This window comes from Scyliorhinus canicula, chromosome 18 (genome assembly GCF_902713615.1).
Source record: "Scyliorhinus canicula chromosome 18, sScyCan1.1, whole genome shotgun sequence".
Taxonomy (NCBI): domain Eukaryota; kingdom Metazoa; phylum Chordata; class Chondrichthyes; order Carcharhiniformes; family Scyliorhinidae; genus Scyliorhinus; species Scyliorhinus canicula.
This window is the reverse complement of record NC_052163.1, coordinates 121,904,254-121,919,388: the sequence shown is the minus strand read 5'-3', so window position 1 is coordinate 121,919,388 and position 15,135 is coordinate 121,904,254. Positions and strand designations below refer to the sequence as shown.

At 48.7% G+C, this 15,135-nt stretch overlaps 1 long non-coding RNA gene across 1 annotated transcript in view; it reads right to left on the bottom strand.

Moving 5' to 3' along the window:
• LOC119953599 overlaps window positions 1-15,135 on the bottom strand; it is an 82,653-nt gene that overhangs the window by 18,499 nt on the left and 49,019 nt on the right. The window lies entirely within an intron of this gene.

Below are 15,135 nucleotides of genomic sequence, written 5' to 3'. Positions count from 1 at the left end.
AGAATTCTTTGAGGAGATAACAAGGAAGTTAGACAAAAGAGAGCCAGTGGACGTGATTTACTTAGATTTCGAGACGGCCTTTGAAAAGGTGCCGCATAGGAGGCTGGTAAATAAGTTAAGAGCCCATGCTGTTAAGGGTACGAAACTGGCACGGAAAGAGGATTGGCTGACTGGCAGAAGGCAGAGAGTGGGGATAAAGGGGTCTTTCTCAGGATGGCAGCCGGTGACTAGTGGTGTGCCTCAGGGGTCGGTGTTGGGACCACAACTTTCACAATATACATTGATGATCTGGAAGAAGGAACTGAAGGCACTGTCACGACGTTTACAGATAATACAAAGATATGCAGAGCGACAGGTAATATTGAGGAAGCAGGAAGGCTGCAGAAAAACTTAGACAGGCTAGGAAAGTGGGCAAAGAAGTGGCAGAGGGAATACAATGTGGAAAAGTGTGAGGCTATGCACTTTGGTATGAAGAATGGAGGCTGTGGAGACCAATTCACTGAATGTCTTTAAGACAGTGATGGATAGGATCTTGATTAATAAGGATATCAGATTTATGGGGAGAAGGCAGGAGAATGGAGATGATAAAATATCAGCCATGATTGAATGGCAGAGCAGACTCGATGGGCCGAGTGGCCTAATTCTGCTTCTATGTCTTTATGGTCTTATGGGTCGGAGGCTATTATATTCCCCAGGTGGTACCCTGGCATCACCCATTTTGCCCAGCAGTGCCAACCTGGCGGTGCTAGCCCTGCAGTGCTAAGGGGCGGGGCCTTGGCGCGGCACGGTGGCGCAGTGGTTAGCTCTGCTGTCTACGGTGCTGAGGACTCGTGTTCGATCCCAGCAACCGGGCACAGCTTGTGTGGAGTTTGCACATTCTCCCCATGTCTGCTTGTATTTCACCCCCACAGCCCAAAGATGTGCAGGGTAGGTGGATTGGCCATGCTAAATTGCCCCTTAATTGTAAAAAAAATAATTGGGTACTCTAAATTTATTTTTGAAGAAGGGGCAGGCCTGAATGGGCAGAGCCTGGAGAAGGTGAGGCCTGAAGGGGGAAGTGCCCATTGGGAGATCAATGGGAGGGCCCTGATGCCCAATGCCAGTGATATATGGGGCGGAAGTGGGTTGATGCCAGCAATCCTTGATGTGATGGGTGGGGGAGGCTCAATATCCATGGTGGGGGCGAGGAGGAGGTCTTTACATTCAATATGAGACTGGGACGCCCTTTCAAAAGGGGGCCATGATCTCTGAGAAGCCAGGCTTGATGGTGAGTTTAGGCCCCGCCCCTCACAATGCCAGAGCAAAACACAGCCCCCCCCCCTTCAAAAAAGTGGCAAAATGCTTGACGTTCTTGTCGGCACACCTGCCAGTTTCTCTGGGGTGAAACACGCCAGTTTTCTGACTGAACCTTTGCCGGTTTGTGGGAAAATACCACCCGAAGGTTATTGTAGAAAACGTAACTGCTGAAGGGAAGGCTGCCCTTGCACGACTGGAACTCACCGAATTGAGTCCCATTCAGAAGATTGTTGCTTCTTTGCGATTTCTCCATTTGCGAGGTTTCGCGAGAAGGTAACCCCAGTGAACAGGACTCGTGGCAACAAATTATTGCACAGCCACAAACACCAATTAACACATTTATTAATAGAACATAGAACATAGAACAGTACAGCACAGAACAGGCCCTTCGGCCCTCGATGTTGTGCCGAGCAATGATCACCCTACTCAAACCCACGTATCCACCCTATACCCGTAACCCAAGAACACCCCCCCTTAACCTTACTTTTTAGGACACTACGGGCAATTTAGCATGGCCAATCCACCTAACCCGCACATCTTTGGACTGTGGGAGGAAACCGGAGCACCCGGAGGAAATCCACGCACACACGGGGAGGACGTGCAGACTCCACACAGACAGTGACCCAGCCGGGAATCGAACCTGGGACCCTGGAGCTGTGAAGCATTTATGCTAACCACCATGCTACCGCGCTGCCCCCTGCTGGTGGATTTCCCATTGCATCCACCCCATGCCGTTGAGAAACGGACGGTGGGGATGCGCCCTTCGACGGGGCTAGAAGATCCCATCTACATGAACAGCTGGAAGATCTCGCCCATTTGTGTGTCGTTCTGAAGTCTCAGGAAGAGGTTCTGAGATTTGTAGAGTTTAACAGCAAGTGTTTGTTCCCCACTTGTAACAATATACATATACATCATATAAGATCTAGGAGCTGACTGCATGCTTGCCTCTACGCACGTCTCTGTCCAGTACAAGATTATCTTATAGACTCTGGTCATGTGTTCCTTGACAGCACATTGTGGGTGGTACTGCACACAGTCCCACATTAACCTTTTCTATGACAGACCCTTAAGCTACACCCCCCCCCCCCCCTCAGTCTTTACCCAACATATTTACAATGTTAACAGATGTACATTATTTCTACTATTCTTTCTTCTCCCCCCAAATTATATGTGGTTACAGATTCGGGTGGTCTGTATCCTTGCTGATTTTTCCAAATCTTTACAATGCTTGGAGAAGTATTAGACTCTGTGTACTGGGCAAATTCTGATGAAGAGGAAGTTGTTTTGGATGTGGTCATTCTGCTGTTTGGTTGGCTTATCTTAAGTCGCTTTTTTAAATCTTAAGTCCCTCTTTCTGTTCTTTGGAGTTGAACCGCTCCTTCTCAATGCCACATCTGGTGTTACCCACGATCATTGGTTTGCAACATTCCTGACAGGGAGAATGAATTCACAGCTCATCCAGTTTGCTGTGATGCACGTTTAGATGGAAGATGTGTCTCTTCTTACTGGTATGACTTATCAACGGGGTCATTTTGCAGTTTAGCCTTCCGTGCAACAACATTCTCATTGGTTTGTTTCCTTGCCTCACTGAGGGGAGCTGTGGTCTGTTGATGGCTGCTTCTCTGTTCCAGCGTGGTCTGGCTAACAGTTGTACCAATTGGCTGTTGCAGCATGTGTCCGGTGACTTGAGGTATCTGACCCACAGGACAGCACAGTAACATAGTGGTTAGCACAGTTGCGTCAGAGATCCAGGGTCCTTGGTTCGATTCACGGCTTGGGTCACTGTCTGAGCGTTCTCCCCGTGTCTGCGTGGGTTTCCTTCGGGTGCTCCGGTTTCCTACCACAGTCCAGAGATGTGCAGGTTAGGTAGATTGGCCATTCTAAATTGCCCGTGTGGTTAGGTGGGGTTACTGTGTTACGGGGATAAAGGGGATAGGGTGAAGGCATGGGGCTTAAGTAGGGTGCTCCTTCCAAGGGCTGGTGCAGGCTCGATGGGCTGAATGGCCTCCTTCTGCACTGTAAATTCTATGGCTCTATGAGATGCCGGAGCTGGAGGTTGAGGTTCTCCTTGTGACTGGTTCACCTCTTGGCTGTCTTCCACTCGACGTGTCGCGTTAACCATCTGAGTGGTTGTCTGGTGTGACCAATAAGGAGCTTCTGGCGCCTCCAAAGAAAATGGACACAGCGGCTCTGCAAAGAATGAAGTCAATTCCGAGCTGAAGACCCAGTCGCGAGTGTTTTTCCTGTCGGGGCTCTCGGGAATTTGCAGTTCTGTGTAATTGACGACAGAGTTGTTTAGCCGTCTTCAGAAGGTTCAGGGCAACACGGGCATCTCTGCTCAGAAGAAAAAAACACTGGTTACGGATGACGTCTGTGACTTCAAGATTTGTTTACCGCCATTCTTTAATGATTCCAGAATCATGCCTAGAACTGGAAGTTGGATTCTCCCAGGTCAATAAAGTGTTGTGTCTGTCGGTTGTAGACAGAGGTCTGTCGGCCATGGTTCCTTGTCCAAGAGGACCATAACACTGGCTCCTGTGTCCAATTTAAAGTTTGTGGAATGTCCTTTAACCGAGACCGTGTTCCAGAACAAAAATTCCTGGGGCGGGATTCTCCGGACCCCAGCCGGGTTGGAGAATCGGCGGGTGACGTGAATCTCGCTCCCGCCGGCTGCTGCATTCTCTGGTGTCGGGGATTTGGCGGGGGTGGGAATCGCGCTGCACTGGTCGGCGATTCTCCAGCCCGCAATGGGCCGAGTGGCTGCCTGTTTTTGGCAGGTCCTGCCGGCGTATGTTACGACAGGTACTTACTGGCAGGACCTGGCACTGCGGGCAGCCTCCGGGGTCCTCGGGAGGGTCGTGGGGGGACCTGGCCCTGGGGGGGGGGGGGGTGCCCCCATGGTGGCCTGGCCTGTGATCGGAGCCAACCAATCCGCGGGCGGGCCTGTGCCATGCGGCACTCGATTCCTCTGCGCCGGCTGGTGTAACAGTCCGTGATGGCCGGCGCGGAGATGAACACCCCCCCTGCGCATGCACTGGGATGACGCCAGCACACGCTGGTGCTCCTGCACATGCGCCAACTTGCGCCGGCTGACGGAGGCAGTTCTGCGCCGGTTGGCGTGGTGCCAAGCCCCTTCAACGCCGGCCGGTGCGGCGTAAACCACTCCGGCGCCGTCCTAGCCCTTAAAGGTGCGGAGGATTCTGCACCTTTGGGGCGGCCCGACGCCAGCGTAGTTCACGCCACTCCTTCGCGCCGGAGTTGCCCATCCCGCCGGTTTCCGAAAAATCCCGCCCCTGACCTTTGACCAAACCTAAGAATCACGGTTGTGTTTGCTGTTGGTGTGGAGCCTCAACCTCGTAAATCTTCTTGGGATCATCTGAGCATCTGGTTTTGTAAACTTTGTACAACTTTCCAAAATGTCCTGTGCGCTTGCAATTGAAACACTGCTGAGAGAGCCGGGCATTGATCAAGCCTGTGGGGTCGCTTGGCTCCACAGCGCTGGCATGGTCGCCCTCCCTCTATTGGTTGGTTAGGGTATTACATCGCTTGGCCTGGAGTGTCCTTGCTCCTCTGCTGTTTTACGAGCCGGACAGAGGGGTGTTGCTCTGTACCATGGCTTGCTTTTGCCTCTTTTGATGTGCTGCATTTGGATACCTGACAATCTAAATTCCTTTTCAAGAGTAAAATCGCCCTTAGCTTGGAGCATGTCTAAGAGTACAGTGCCCGCCACAGTTCTGTCCCTGATTAGCTCTGATTTCAGGTCGCAATAGTCACAGCCTTCAACAATTCTCCGCAGCTCATTAATGAAAAAGTCATCAGGCCCTCCTGACTGTTGGACAAATCTATTCAACTTTGACCTTTCAAGCATCTTGTTACTGTTCAAATCAAAATATGTGACAAATGATGTGAAAACTGTCACATTTTACTGAGGATTCATGAATCCCTTGCCTCGCTGTTATATCACTGGCTAATGAACCCACTGAATATAGCAATGTATTAACCTGTTCAGCTTCTGTCTTTGTAAGAAATCTCTTTCTCCAATGTTGCCAGTTTTATGACTGGCTGGGCCTTGGATGAATCCAAACTGGTCTGTTAAGGTAGATTTTTGATCCAAGGGGCTGGATGCTCAAATTCTGCAGCTAAGTGCCGACACCAGCGTGAGAACTGTGGCGTTTTAAGACACCAAAATCGGCGCCAAAGCCTCACCGATTCTGGAATTGGCGAGGGGCGAGCAGTGACACCGGGTAAAACATCCAGCTCCCGCGCTAAAAATGGCCGGAGAATGGCCGGGTCCGTGGCCGCGCATGCACACGGCGATGACCCCGAAGCGGTCGCGCCGTACAACATGGCGCCGGCCATACACGGGACACAACCTGCCAAATACAGCCCCACAGGACAACCCCTTGCCACCCCCTGGCCACCCCGCACCAGCCCTCCCAGTCCTCGCGGAAGCCCCCCCCCCCGGCCAGCAGCACAGCACCCGGTCAACTGTGGCGGAGCTGGATACAGTCCTCGGCCGCCACACGGGTTCCCGACCATCGAGGCCACATGTCAACCGCGTGGTCGGGGACGTGGCCCATCGGGGGGTGGAGCATCGGGGGAGGGCCTTCCCATGACATGCCACTGTCGTTCCAACGACATATGGCGCATGATGCGATGACGCTATTTCGGGGGGGGCGGAGTCTTGAAACCGTGCCCCCCGATTTGGTCATCTGAAGAGATTCTCCGCCCAATCGGCGATTACGATATCGGCATCAGGCGATGGAGAATCCTGCCCATGGTCTTTTAAAATTAAAAGTGTGTACACCTTTAAATATTCTTCGGAAATCCAAGATGGCGCTGCCATTTGTTTCTTCTCAATGGGTTTTCCTGCGTTTGTCAGTTTTGTCGGGTCCCCCGGTAATAGAGGTTGCAATTTCTGTGTTTTAAATTTTCCGCAGCGACTCCCAGGATTGACTGTTTGTTAGTCTTTCCCTCAGCATCTAAGTATTGTCTGGTTGTGAAACCGTTGATTCCAAACTTTCACTGGGCCTTTTATCTGCTGAGTGTTTGTTTATTTTGTTTATTCTTTTTGGCTTGGAGCGAGCTCAGTATGGTCAGGCAGCAACTCGGGGCTCAACACCTGCTTATCCTGACCTCACAAGGAGAGCTTTTTTAAAAAAAATTAACGAATCTTCAGTCCCTGGTTCCTCTTCCCATTGGCCTACTCTGATGAGAAGGCCACATTCGCCTCCCACTCAGGCCTATGGCTGAAATAGCAGTCAGGCCCCAATAACAGAATCAAACCGATTAGCATGTTTCGAGGACTCTGCCAGTTTCTGGTAGGTGTCCTTGCCTGCTCAGAAGAACAGGTTAAAATCACAGCCCGTGGGTGAGTCCAATTGATGATCTTAACTGCCCCGTCCAATTCCCACTGAACGGGTGGGTTTGAAATCGCCCCTTATATAATCCTTAAATCCATAAAATGCTACACCACCTGGGGTCGGTCAGCTCAGCTTGGCTGGACAGCCGGCTAATGGTGTGGAAAGATGCCAACGGCGTGGGTTCAACTCCCGTACCGGCTGAGGTTAACCATGAAGGCTCCGCCTTCTCAATCTCACCCCTTATCTGAGGTTAGGTGACCCTCAGGTTAAATCACCACCTGCCAGCTCCCCCTCAAAATGGGAGAGCAGCCTGTTGCCCTTGCAGGCTATGGCGACTTTAATGTCACACCACTTTTAATTAATATAAAAATGAATTTACAAAAATGAAACTCAGTTATACCACCTGTTGGGATCACCTGTTTGCCTCCCAGTGACGAGGGTGAGGTAGACTGGAGTCAAAGCTTAATGAGAACACCATGATGGAGCGAGAGCAAGTGCCTCCTTTATCCACCTATTTGAATTCGTAAGGACATTGCATGAATTGGTAGCTGAGCAAATGTTCTCTTTAAATAATTTCAGTTTACTTATTTGAATTGAGCAGACTCGTTGATGGGTCAAGGTTTAAAGCATATGATAAAACACAGAAGTCTGGAAATCATACAGTAAGGATTGGCCTGTGAAAATGCAATCATTCAACATAAAGAGACCTGCTATTTTGGCGGATGTGTTAACCAACTTACCACAAATAACGCAACACCTCGACTAAATTAGCAAAGAGAAGATTTTCAGACAAATGTGTTAAGCTTCCCCATCTCATCTAGTCACGCTGGCAGCAAAATCCTCCATTACAAATCCTGCTGAATAACTGAGAGTATGCATAATGGGAGTGACAATTGAGGTCTCGCTACAGGTTCATGTTAGTTTTATGACGGTAGCACAACTTGATCAAAGTAAGTTAAAGTTAAATACATTCTCCCAGCGTAGTAATGTCTGTGACCAACGTAGTTGGTTTAAAACAATGCTATGTCCAGTTCAAAGTGGACAAAAGTGCAATTTTAAATATGATTATGTAATCATAGAACATACAGTGCAGAAGGAGGCCTTTCGGCCCATCAAGTCTGCACCGACCCACTTAAGCCCTCACTTCCACCCTATTCCCGTAACCCAATAACCCCTCCTAACTTTGGTCACTAAGGGCAATTTATCATGGCCAGTCCACCCAACCTGCACATCTTTGGACTGTGGGAGGAAACGGAGCACCCAGAGGAAACCCACGCTGACATGGAGAGAACGTGCAGACTCTGCACAGACAGTGACCCAGCGGGGAATCGAACCTGGGACCCTGGTGCTGTGAAGCCATAGTGATATCCACTTGTACTACCGTGCTGCCCTCAATAAACGTTTCCAGCAGAGGAAATCTAGGCTTGGAGGTATTTGTTAAGATGTGGAGGATCAACGTCTTAGGACAAGGCTCATGAAGCACTGGTAGGAACTGAAATGACACTGGTCTTGTGAAAGGAATAATATTACAATCCCAGACCAGACCCCAGCAGTGGCTAGGATCCTGAAATCTCAATGTTTTCGTTTATTTGAAAGACTGCGAGAAACGATTCGGGCTCGGAGTGATTGCACAACGGAATAGGGCTTTGGAGAGACTTCTGGTGGCGGCCATGGTTTGACGGGTTGCATTCAGGGTCTCTCCTGCAAGGAGGTGTTAGTTTTGGAAATTTCTGCCCATTTGATGCATGATTTTCGGTGACAGATTGTGAGGAGAGAGGTGAGTGGTGGATTCTCCCCCAGTGTGGGATGATGCCAGGGTATCAGACATGGCATATGTCAGTGAAAGCCCCAGCTCAGGAGTTGGAGGTGGCGCATGGCGCAGCACTGTTGGGAAAGATGGCAGAGGGGGCTGGATAATCATTGATGGTCACATCACAGATGGAGCAGCTTACGAGCTTCATTAAAGATAAATTTCAACAACAGCGCCTCTTTGGGGGTCTGTGGATTGAATGGAGAAGTGTCTGGAGGCACAGGGTGCGACGATAAAAGAAGTGAAGAACATAGAACAGTACAGCAGAGAACAGGCCCTTCGGCCCTCGAAAAGACGATCTCAGAGCAGGATGAACCAATCATATCACTGGAGGCGGAGGTGTCGATGCTGGGGGAAATGTGCAAGATGCCGTGGGTGAGAATTAATGACCAGGTGAATCGGTCCAGGCGGCAGAATCTGCGCATCTTGGGTCTGCCGGAGGGAGTGGAGGGAACGAGTGCCACCAGCTACATGAGGAAGATGTTTGAGAAGTGGCTGGATGAGAAGGTATTTGAGAGGGGCACCAAAGTGGATGAGGCCCACTGGCCTCTGAGACAGAAGCCGAGAGAGGGGGTACTGCCCCAGGCTGTGACTGTGCAAATGTAAAGTTTCAAGACAAAGAGAAGATTCTGAGGTGGGCCAAGACAACTCGGGAATGTAGCTGGGAGGGGAATCAGGTCCGGATATCTCAAGACATTGGGGCTGACCTGGCCAAGAGGTGGGTGGGATTCAACAGGGCCACGGTGGCGGTCTTCCGGAACAAGGTTCGGTTTGGCGGTTTCGGGAAACATACAAAACGTCCCAAACCTAACCGTCCTCCAGCCCATAGTCTTGAAAAAAGTCATTTGCCTCTTCTGGCACCTGAAAATAATGTTCCTTGCCCTTGAATCTTACCCACAACTTGTCCGGGTACAACACCCCAAACCTAACCCTTCGTCGGGTTAGGGTGCCCAGTATGAGTAGGCCAGTTATCTGCTGGCCCAACAGTTGAGAAGACCGGCACGGCGTGGGAAATTGTGCCGATATGGGCGGCAGGAGGGGAGGGTTGGTGACGACACCAGACCGAATTAATGAGGCTTAGAGGCCTTTTATCAGAGGTTGTATACTTCTGAGCCCGGGGGCGGGGAGGTACCTTTTGGATCGGTTGGGGCTCCCAGAGGTGGGGGAGGAGAAGTGGCAAACATTGAAGGAGGCACTGGGATTGCAGGAGAAAGTGGAGGGGGAGTGGGCAGCAGCACAGTGGTTAGCACAGTTGTTTCACAGCGCCAGGGTGCCAGGTTCGACTCCCGGCTTGGGTCACATTCTGTCCGGAGTCTGTACGTTCTCCCCATGTCTGCGTGGGTTTCCTCCGGGCGCTCCGGTTTCTTCCCACAAGTCCCGAAAGGTGTGCTTGTTAGGTGAATTGGACATTCTGAATTCTCCCTGTGTACCCGAACAGGCGCCGGAATGTGGCGACTCGGGGCTTTTCACAGTAACTGCATTGCAGTGTTAATGTAAACCTCCTTGTGGCAAAGATTATTATAATTGCCATACTTGCCAGATGGGGTTTGTGAAGGACAGCAGCTGTCGAGCAACATAATGTTAAATCATTATGAGACTACTGAACGTGGTCATGACCCTGTTGTGTAGCGTAGTGTCAGAGGTAATAATGTCAATGGATGCAGAGAAGGCCTTTGACTGAGTTGAGTGGCATGTTTGTTTGAGGTGTTTGAGGCCTTGAGGAGGTTTGGGTTTGGCCAACGTTTGTGGCATGGATTCAGCTACTTTACGCACCCCTGTGTGAGTGTGCAAAGAAATGGGATGGACTCTAAGTGCTTTAGGCCATACAGTGGAACAAGACAGCGGTGACCTCTGTTGCCATTATTGTTTGCACTGACAATAGATCCTTTAGCGATTGCGTTCCGGTTGTCGGGGAAGTGACGGAGGATTGTAGGGCGGCAGGGGTATCGTTGTAACTGATGACCTATTGTTATATGCGGCAAACCTGTTGGAGAATATGGGAATAATTATGAACTTGTTGGAAAAATTCAGGGCCTTCTCTGGGTACAAATTGAATGTAGGAAAGGGTAAGGTCGTCCCGGTAATGACTTGGGGAGGAGTACAGATTTTGGAGTTTTGCCATTTTAGGTTCTGATATCTGCCGATTCAGGTTGCGCATGATTGGGTAGCAATGCACAAGTGGAAATTCACGGTACTGGTGGAGGGCGTTAGGGGGATCTGAAGAGGTGAGACACCTTGCCATTGTCGTTGGCAGGAAGGGGACAGGCCTTTAAGATGAACGTGCTGCTTAGGTTCTGTTTATCTTCCAGTCTCTCCCAAATTTTCTCCCGAAGGCCTTTTTCCGTAGAATGGATGGATTGCTTTTTCATTTTGTTTGGACAGGCAAGGCACTGAGGAAGTGGCGGGTAAGGGGATTAGCGGGAGGGGGCCGATGTGGTGCCCTTCATTGCCCGGCGAAGGATTTTGCTGAACTGGCAGTCGGCAATGCCACTGGGGGTGGGGGCATGGGTGGGGGCCTGAATGAATTTCCCAGCCTGGAGAAGGTCAAGTTTGCCCTGAGAAGGTGAGAGGATGGGTTCTATGCGTGTTGGTGTCCATTCCTAGCCAGGTTCCAGGCTCTGTTCATTGTCGAGGGGTGGTGGGGAGAAGTGGAGGGGGCTTTAAGGGGGAAAACTGTTACAGACAATGTGTAATTATTGCGATTGTGGGTGGTTTTTGTAACAAAATCTTGTTTGAGTTTCGAATAAAATATATTCTAAAAAATAAATAAATAGAGCTTTGGTATTTTTTTTTGAAAAGTTTATTATGGATATAATGTTAAACCTTTTAACTTCACATCTGAAATGAATAGCTTACAATAACCCCATAAACACTACTTCTAAATTTCCCATTAAACAACAAGAAAAGAAACATACAGCTCTCAATTCATCTTACTGGAGGAGAATTGTGGGCTCAATGTCAGGCAGATCAGAATTCAACTCCTCTCTCCAAAACCAGAAACTGACTCTCTAAAGCTTTCCATAATGTCTCTCTGCCTTCCTTGGCTCCACCCAGCAATGACCTCATCTCCCCAAGCTGAAAAACACATGATCTGGACAGCCTGAAAATCATATTAACTCCCCAGGGACTTTCCCAGTCAAACAACAGTCCATTAGTCCAGACTGAAAAACACATTCCTTTTGGCTCCTAAAATCACCACCCTTGCCTTGCAAAACAGAATTCCTTTCAAACAAACATGACCACTGCAGTCAAACACGCTCTAACCCCTAGCTTTTAACATTTAAATTGCCCTATATTCCTAAAGTCTTTCAGTCATCATAATGACTACTCTTCGATAATGTAATATAATCTTTATTAGTGTCACAAGTAGAATTTTGTACAAATCCAGTTGCACTCACTCAAAAAGTATTGATGGATCCAGAGTGGGGTTAGATAAATGAACATACCTGATTTCCCAGGGTAAAAGTAGAATCAACTCATCGGTCACAATAGCATCATGCCGAAACATCAGAGTCTTAGTTAAATAACCGAAAGAGAAAACGCTGGAAAATCTCAGCAGGTTTGCAGCATCTGTAAGGAGAGAAAAGAGCTAACGTTTCGGGTGCAGGTGACCCTTTGTCAAAGCTAAAAGGTGTAGAAAGTGGGAGGTATTCATACTGTGGGGTGAGGGAATGAAAGGTGAGTCATAGCCACAGAGACCAAGGGAAAACAGCCCAGAGAGAATAGAACAGGGGTGGGCAAACTACGGCCCGCGGGCCGCATGCGGCCCGCCAAAGGTATTTCTGCGGCCCACCAAGTCATTAAAAAAAAAAAAAAAATTTTTTTTTTTTTAATTTTTTTTTTTTTAATTTTTTTTTTAAGGTTAATGGGGGGGGGCTGTTGGGTTACCTACTGGTATAGGGTGGATACGTTGACTTGAGTAGGGTGATCATTGCTCGGCACAACGTCGAGGGCCGAAGGGCCTGTTCTGTGCTGTACTGTTCTATGTTCTATATGAGGTGCCCAGAATCATAACCGGGTGAAGTAATTATTTTACTTAATATACTATGCGGCCCTTTGTGAATTGTGAATTTCTGAATGTGGCCCTTGCACGGAAAAGTTTGCCCACCCCTGGAATAGAAGGTGTGAAAGGCCAAACGGCAGAGAAACTAAAATCAGAGGGTATGCTGTGACAAATCTAAATGGCGGGGGGGGGGGGGGGGGGGGGGGGGGGAGGAGGTAAAATGAGAAAGGGGGGAAGGGGAAGCAAAGGGGAGAAAAGGTAAGAAAGGGTGGATAAGATAGGGGGAAAGAGTGGCGGGGGAAATATATATAAAGAAAGACAAGAAAGAAATAAAAGGTAAAAGACAGTTTACTCATGTAGTTAAGTAAGTTGGCAGCCCAGAATGAAACACCAGTACGTTTAAGTTTTCTTTGGGAATTGTCTCATATGAAAGGTATGTTTTGGAGTGACGGAGGTGTGGGAATTAACGGTTATCATTACCCACAAACTGAGTTTCCTACCTTGAGTAGGGGCAATCACGAGGATGTGCTACTCCAGGAACTGATTTTATTTTCAAGAAAAGGGAATCTCCAGGCTGCTCTCTTGCACACTGCGGGATGAAGTTATCTCTGTAGATTAATGGCATTGTAAACGGTGCAAGAAATGCTCTTCCGTTCGGACATGATTGCAAAGGGTAACTTTCTAATTGTGTTTGTGAGTGTCTGAGGACCTAGAGGATGGGAGACAGTAATGCAGTGGGGGGGGGGGGGGGGGGGGGGGGGGACGATGACACAATGTGTGCATTATAAACCTGAACTTTAGTTTGTGAGAGGGCTAATTGATTGGATATTTTCTGCATCACTGCATCATGATATATGGTTACGCTGTGACATATTTTATGTCACGGAGGCAATGCTCATTCTGGTATGCCATTTTCTGAGGTTAATCTGATTTTTATTTTTCAAAAGAGATAAATGTTAGCTATTTGGAAGCTCTCCCAGCACATGTAATGATTTTCTACAGACCATTTGAGCTAGCTAACCATAAACTAGCAATAAAGCCTGAGGTTAAACTTGCTCCCTCCGGGATGCCATAAGCTGGACTCTGCTTTGGAGGGTCCGGTTCCACCCTCGCTCGATAAATGTAATGTACCCTGACAAATTGCCCCCCCCCCCCCGGGATGGGCGTCACGTCAATCCAAATCGGTCCAAATCAGATTTATTTAGGAAAATACAAATTTTGGACCGTGATGGACGTGGGTGAAAGATGGCATAGTGCACTCATGTGATAAGAATTCTGACATCTGCTTTGTCTGCCCTGAATTTCAGGTGATGCAAATGCAAATCCAAAGTTTGCAAACTCTTCCATGCTGTCACTTTAGTAAGTGGGAGAAGAGTACAAGGAAAGGAAAGGAGACAGAGGTAATGGGGCAGATATATCAATGTCCAGAGCTCAACATTAGAAAAGCGGTTTATTTATGCTTATTTTCTGCAAGGGGGGCCTTCATTTGTTGATGTCAGAGAATTAAGTCGCCCTGTTCTCAAGAGGTTAATGGACTGTACCTTTCATGAAGATTCATTGCCGACAAGAATTTGATTTCACTGACAATGATGCACATCATTCACAGAAGACTTTGTCAGTTCTGCCACATCTTGTGCAGTCCAGGAACTGGGTGAAGCCAGCTAATTCAATGTTTTAATAATACATTGTCTCTCACTCCTACGAGCTGGGTTAATGTGCGCCACGCAACATGGAAATAAGAAGCAAATTCAATCGGCCAGCTTCAAGCAGTAAGCTGGGTATTTTCCATAAGGGGTTTAACTCTTGAGGGGCTGAGTTGAAAGCATTGTACAGAAGGGCTTAGGATCTGAATTCATACTCGAGTCGGGGAGCACCCTGTCTGAAGCAATTCAAAGTCAAAATGAATTAAACATGAACTGAAACAAAAAGGCACCTGCTGCTGGGAATCTGAATCAAAATCAGAAAACGCCTCAAACCCAGAGGGTTGTTGGTTGTCAGAGCCCTGTATGAACAGATCATTTTTTAGAATTTACAGTGCAGAAGGAGGCCATTCAGCCCATTGGGTCTGCACCGGCCCTTGGAAAGAGCACCCTATTTAAGCCCACACCTCCACCCTATCCCTGTAACCCAAAAACCCTACCTAATCTTTTTTTTTTGGACACTAAGGGCAATTTATCACGGCCAAGCCACCTAACCTGCACGTCTTTGGACTGTGGGAGGAAATCGGAGCCCCCGGAGGGAACCCATGCAGACATGAGGTGGACGTGCAGACTCCGCATAGACAGTGACCCAAGCCAGGAATTGAACCTAGGACCCTGGAGCTGTGAAGTAACTGTGCTAACCACTGTGCTACCGTGCTGCCCACAGTCCCGACCCAAATTGGGGTGCGTGCCTATGGCACTTAAACGGTCTCAGTTAATATCCGCTCAATATGTCAAGTCAAAAGGTCAAGAAAATGTATGGGCAAGTGAGGGCTGAGATTGGCAAGACAGAGTGGAAATGGACAGGGGAAGAATGTGTGTTTATCCTCATGGGTGTGCAGTCGATTTGAACACATTGAATCTCGGCAAAATGCTCGACAACTACCATTTTGTTTGCCTGGTAACTCCTAAGTGAATTGAGTCTGAGCAGTCTGTTGCCCTTTCACCTCTGGGGACTTGGGC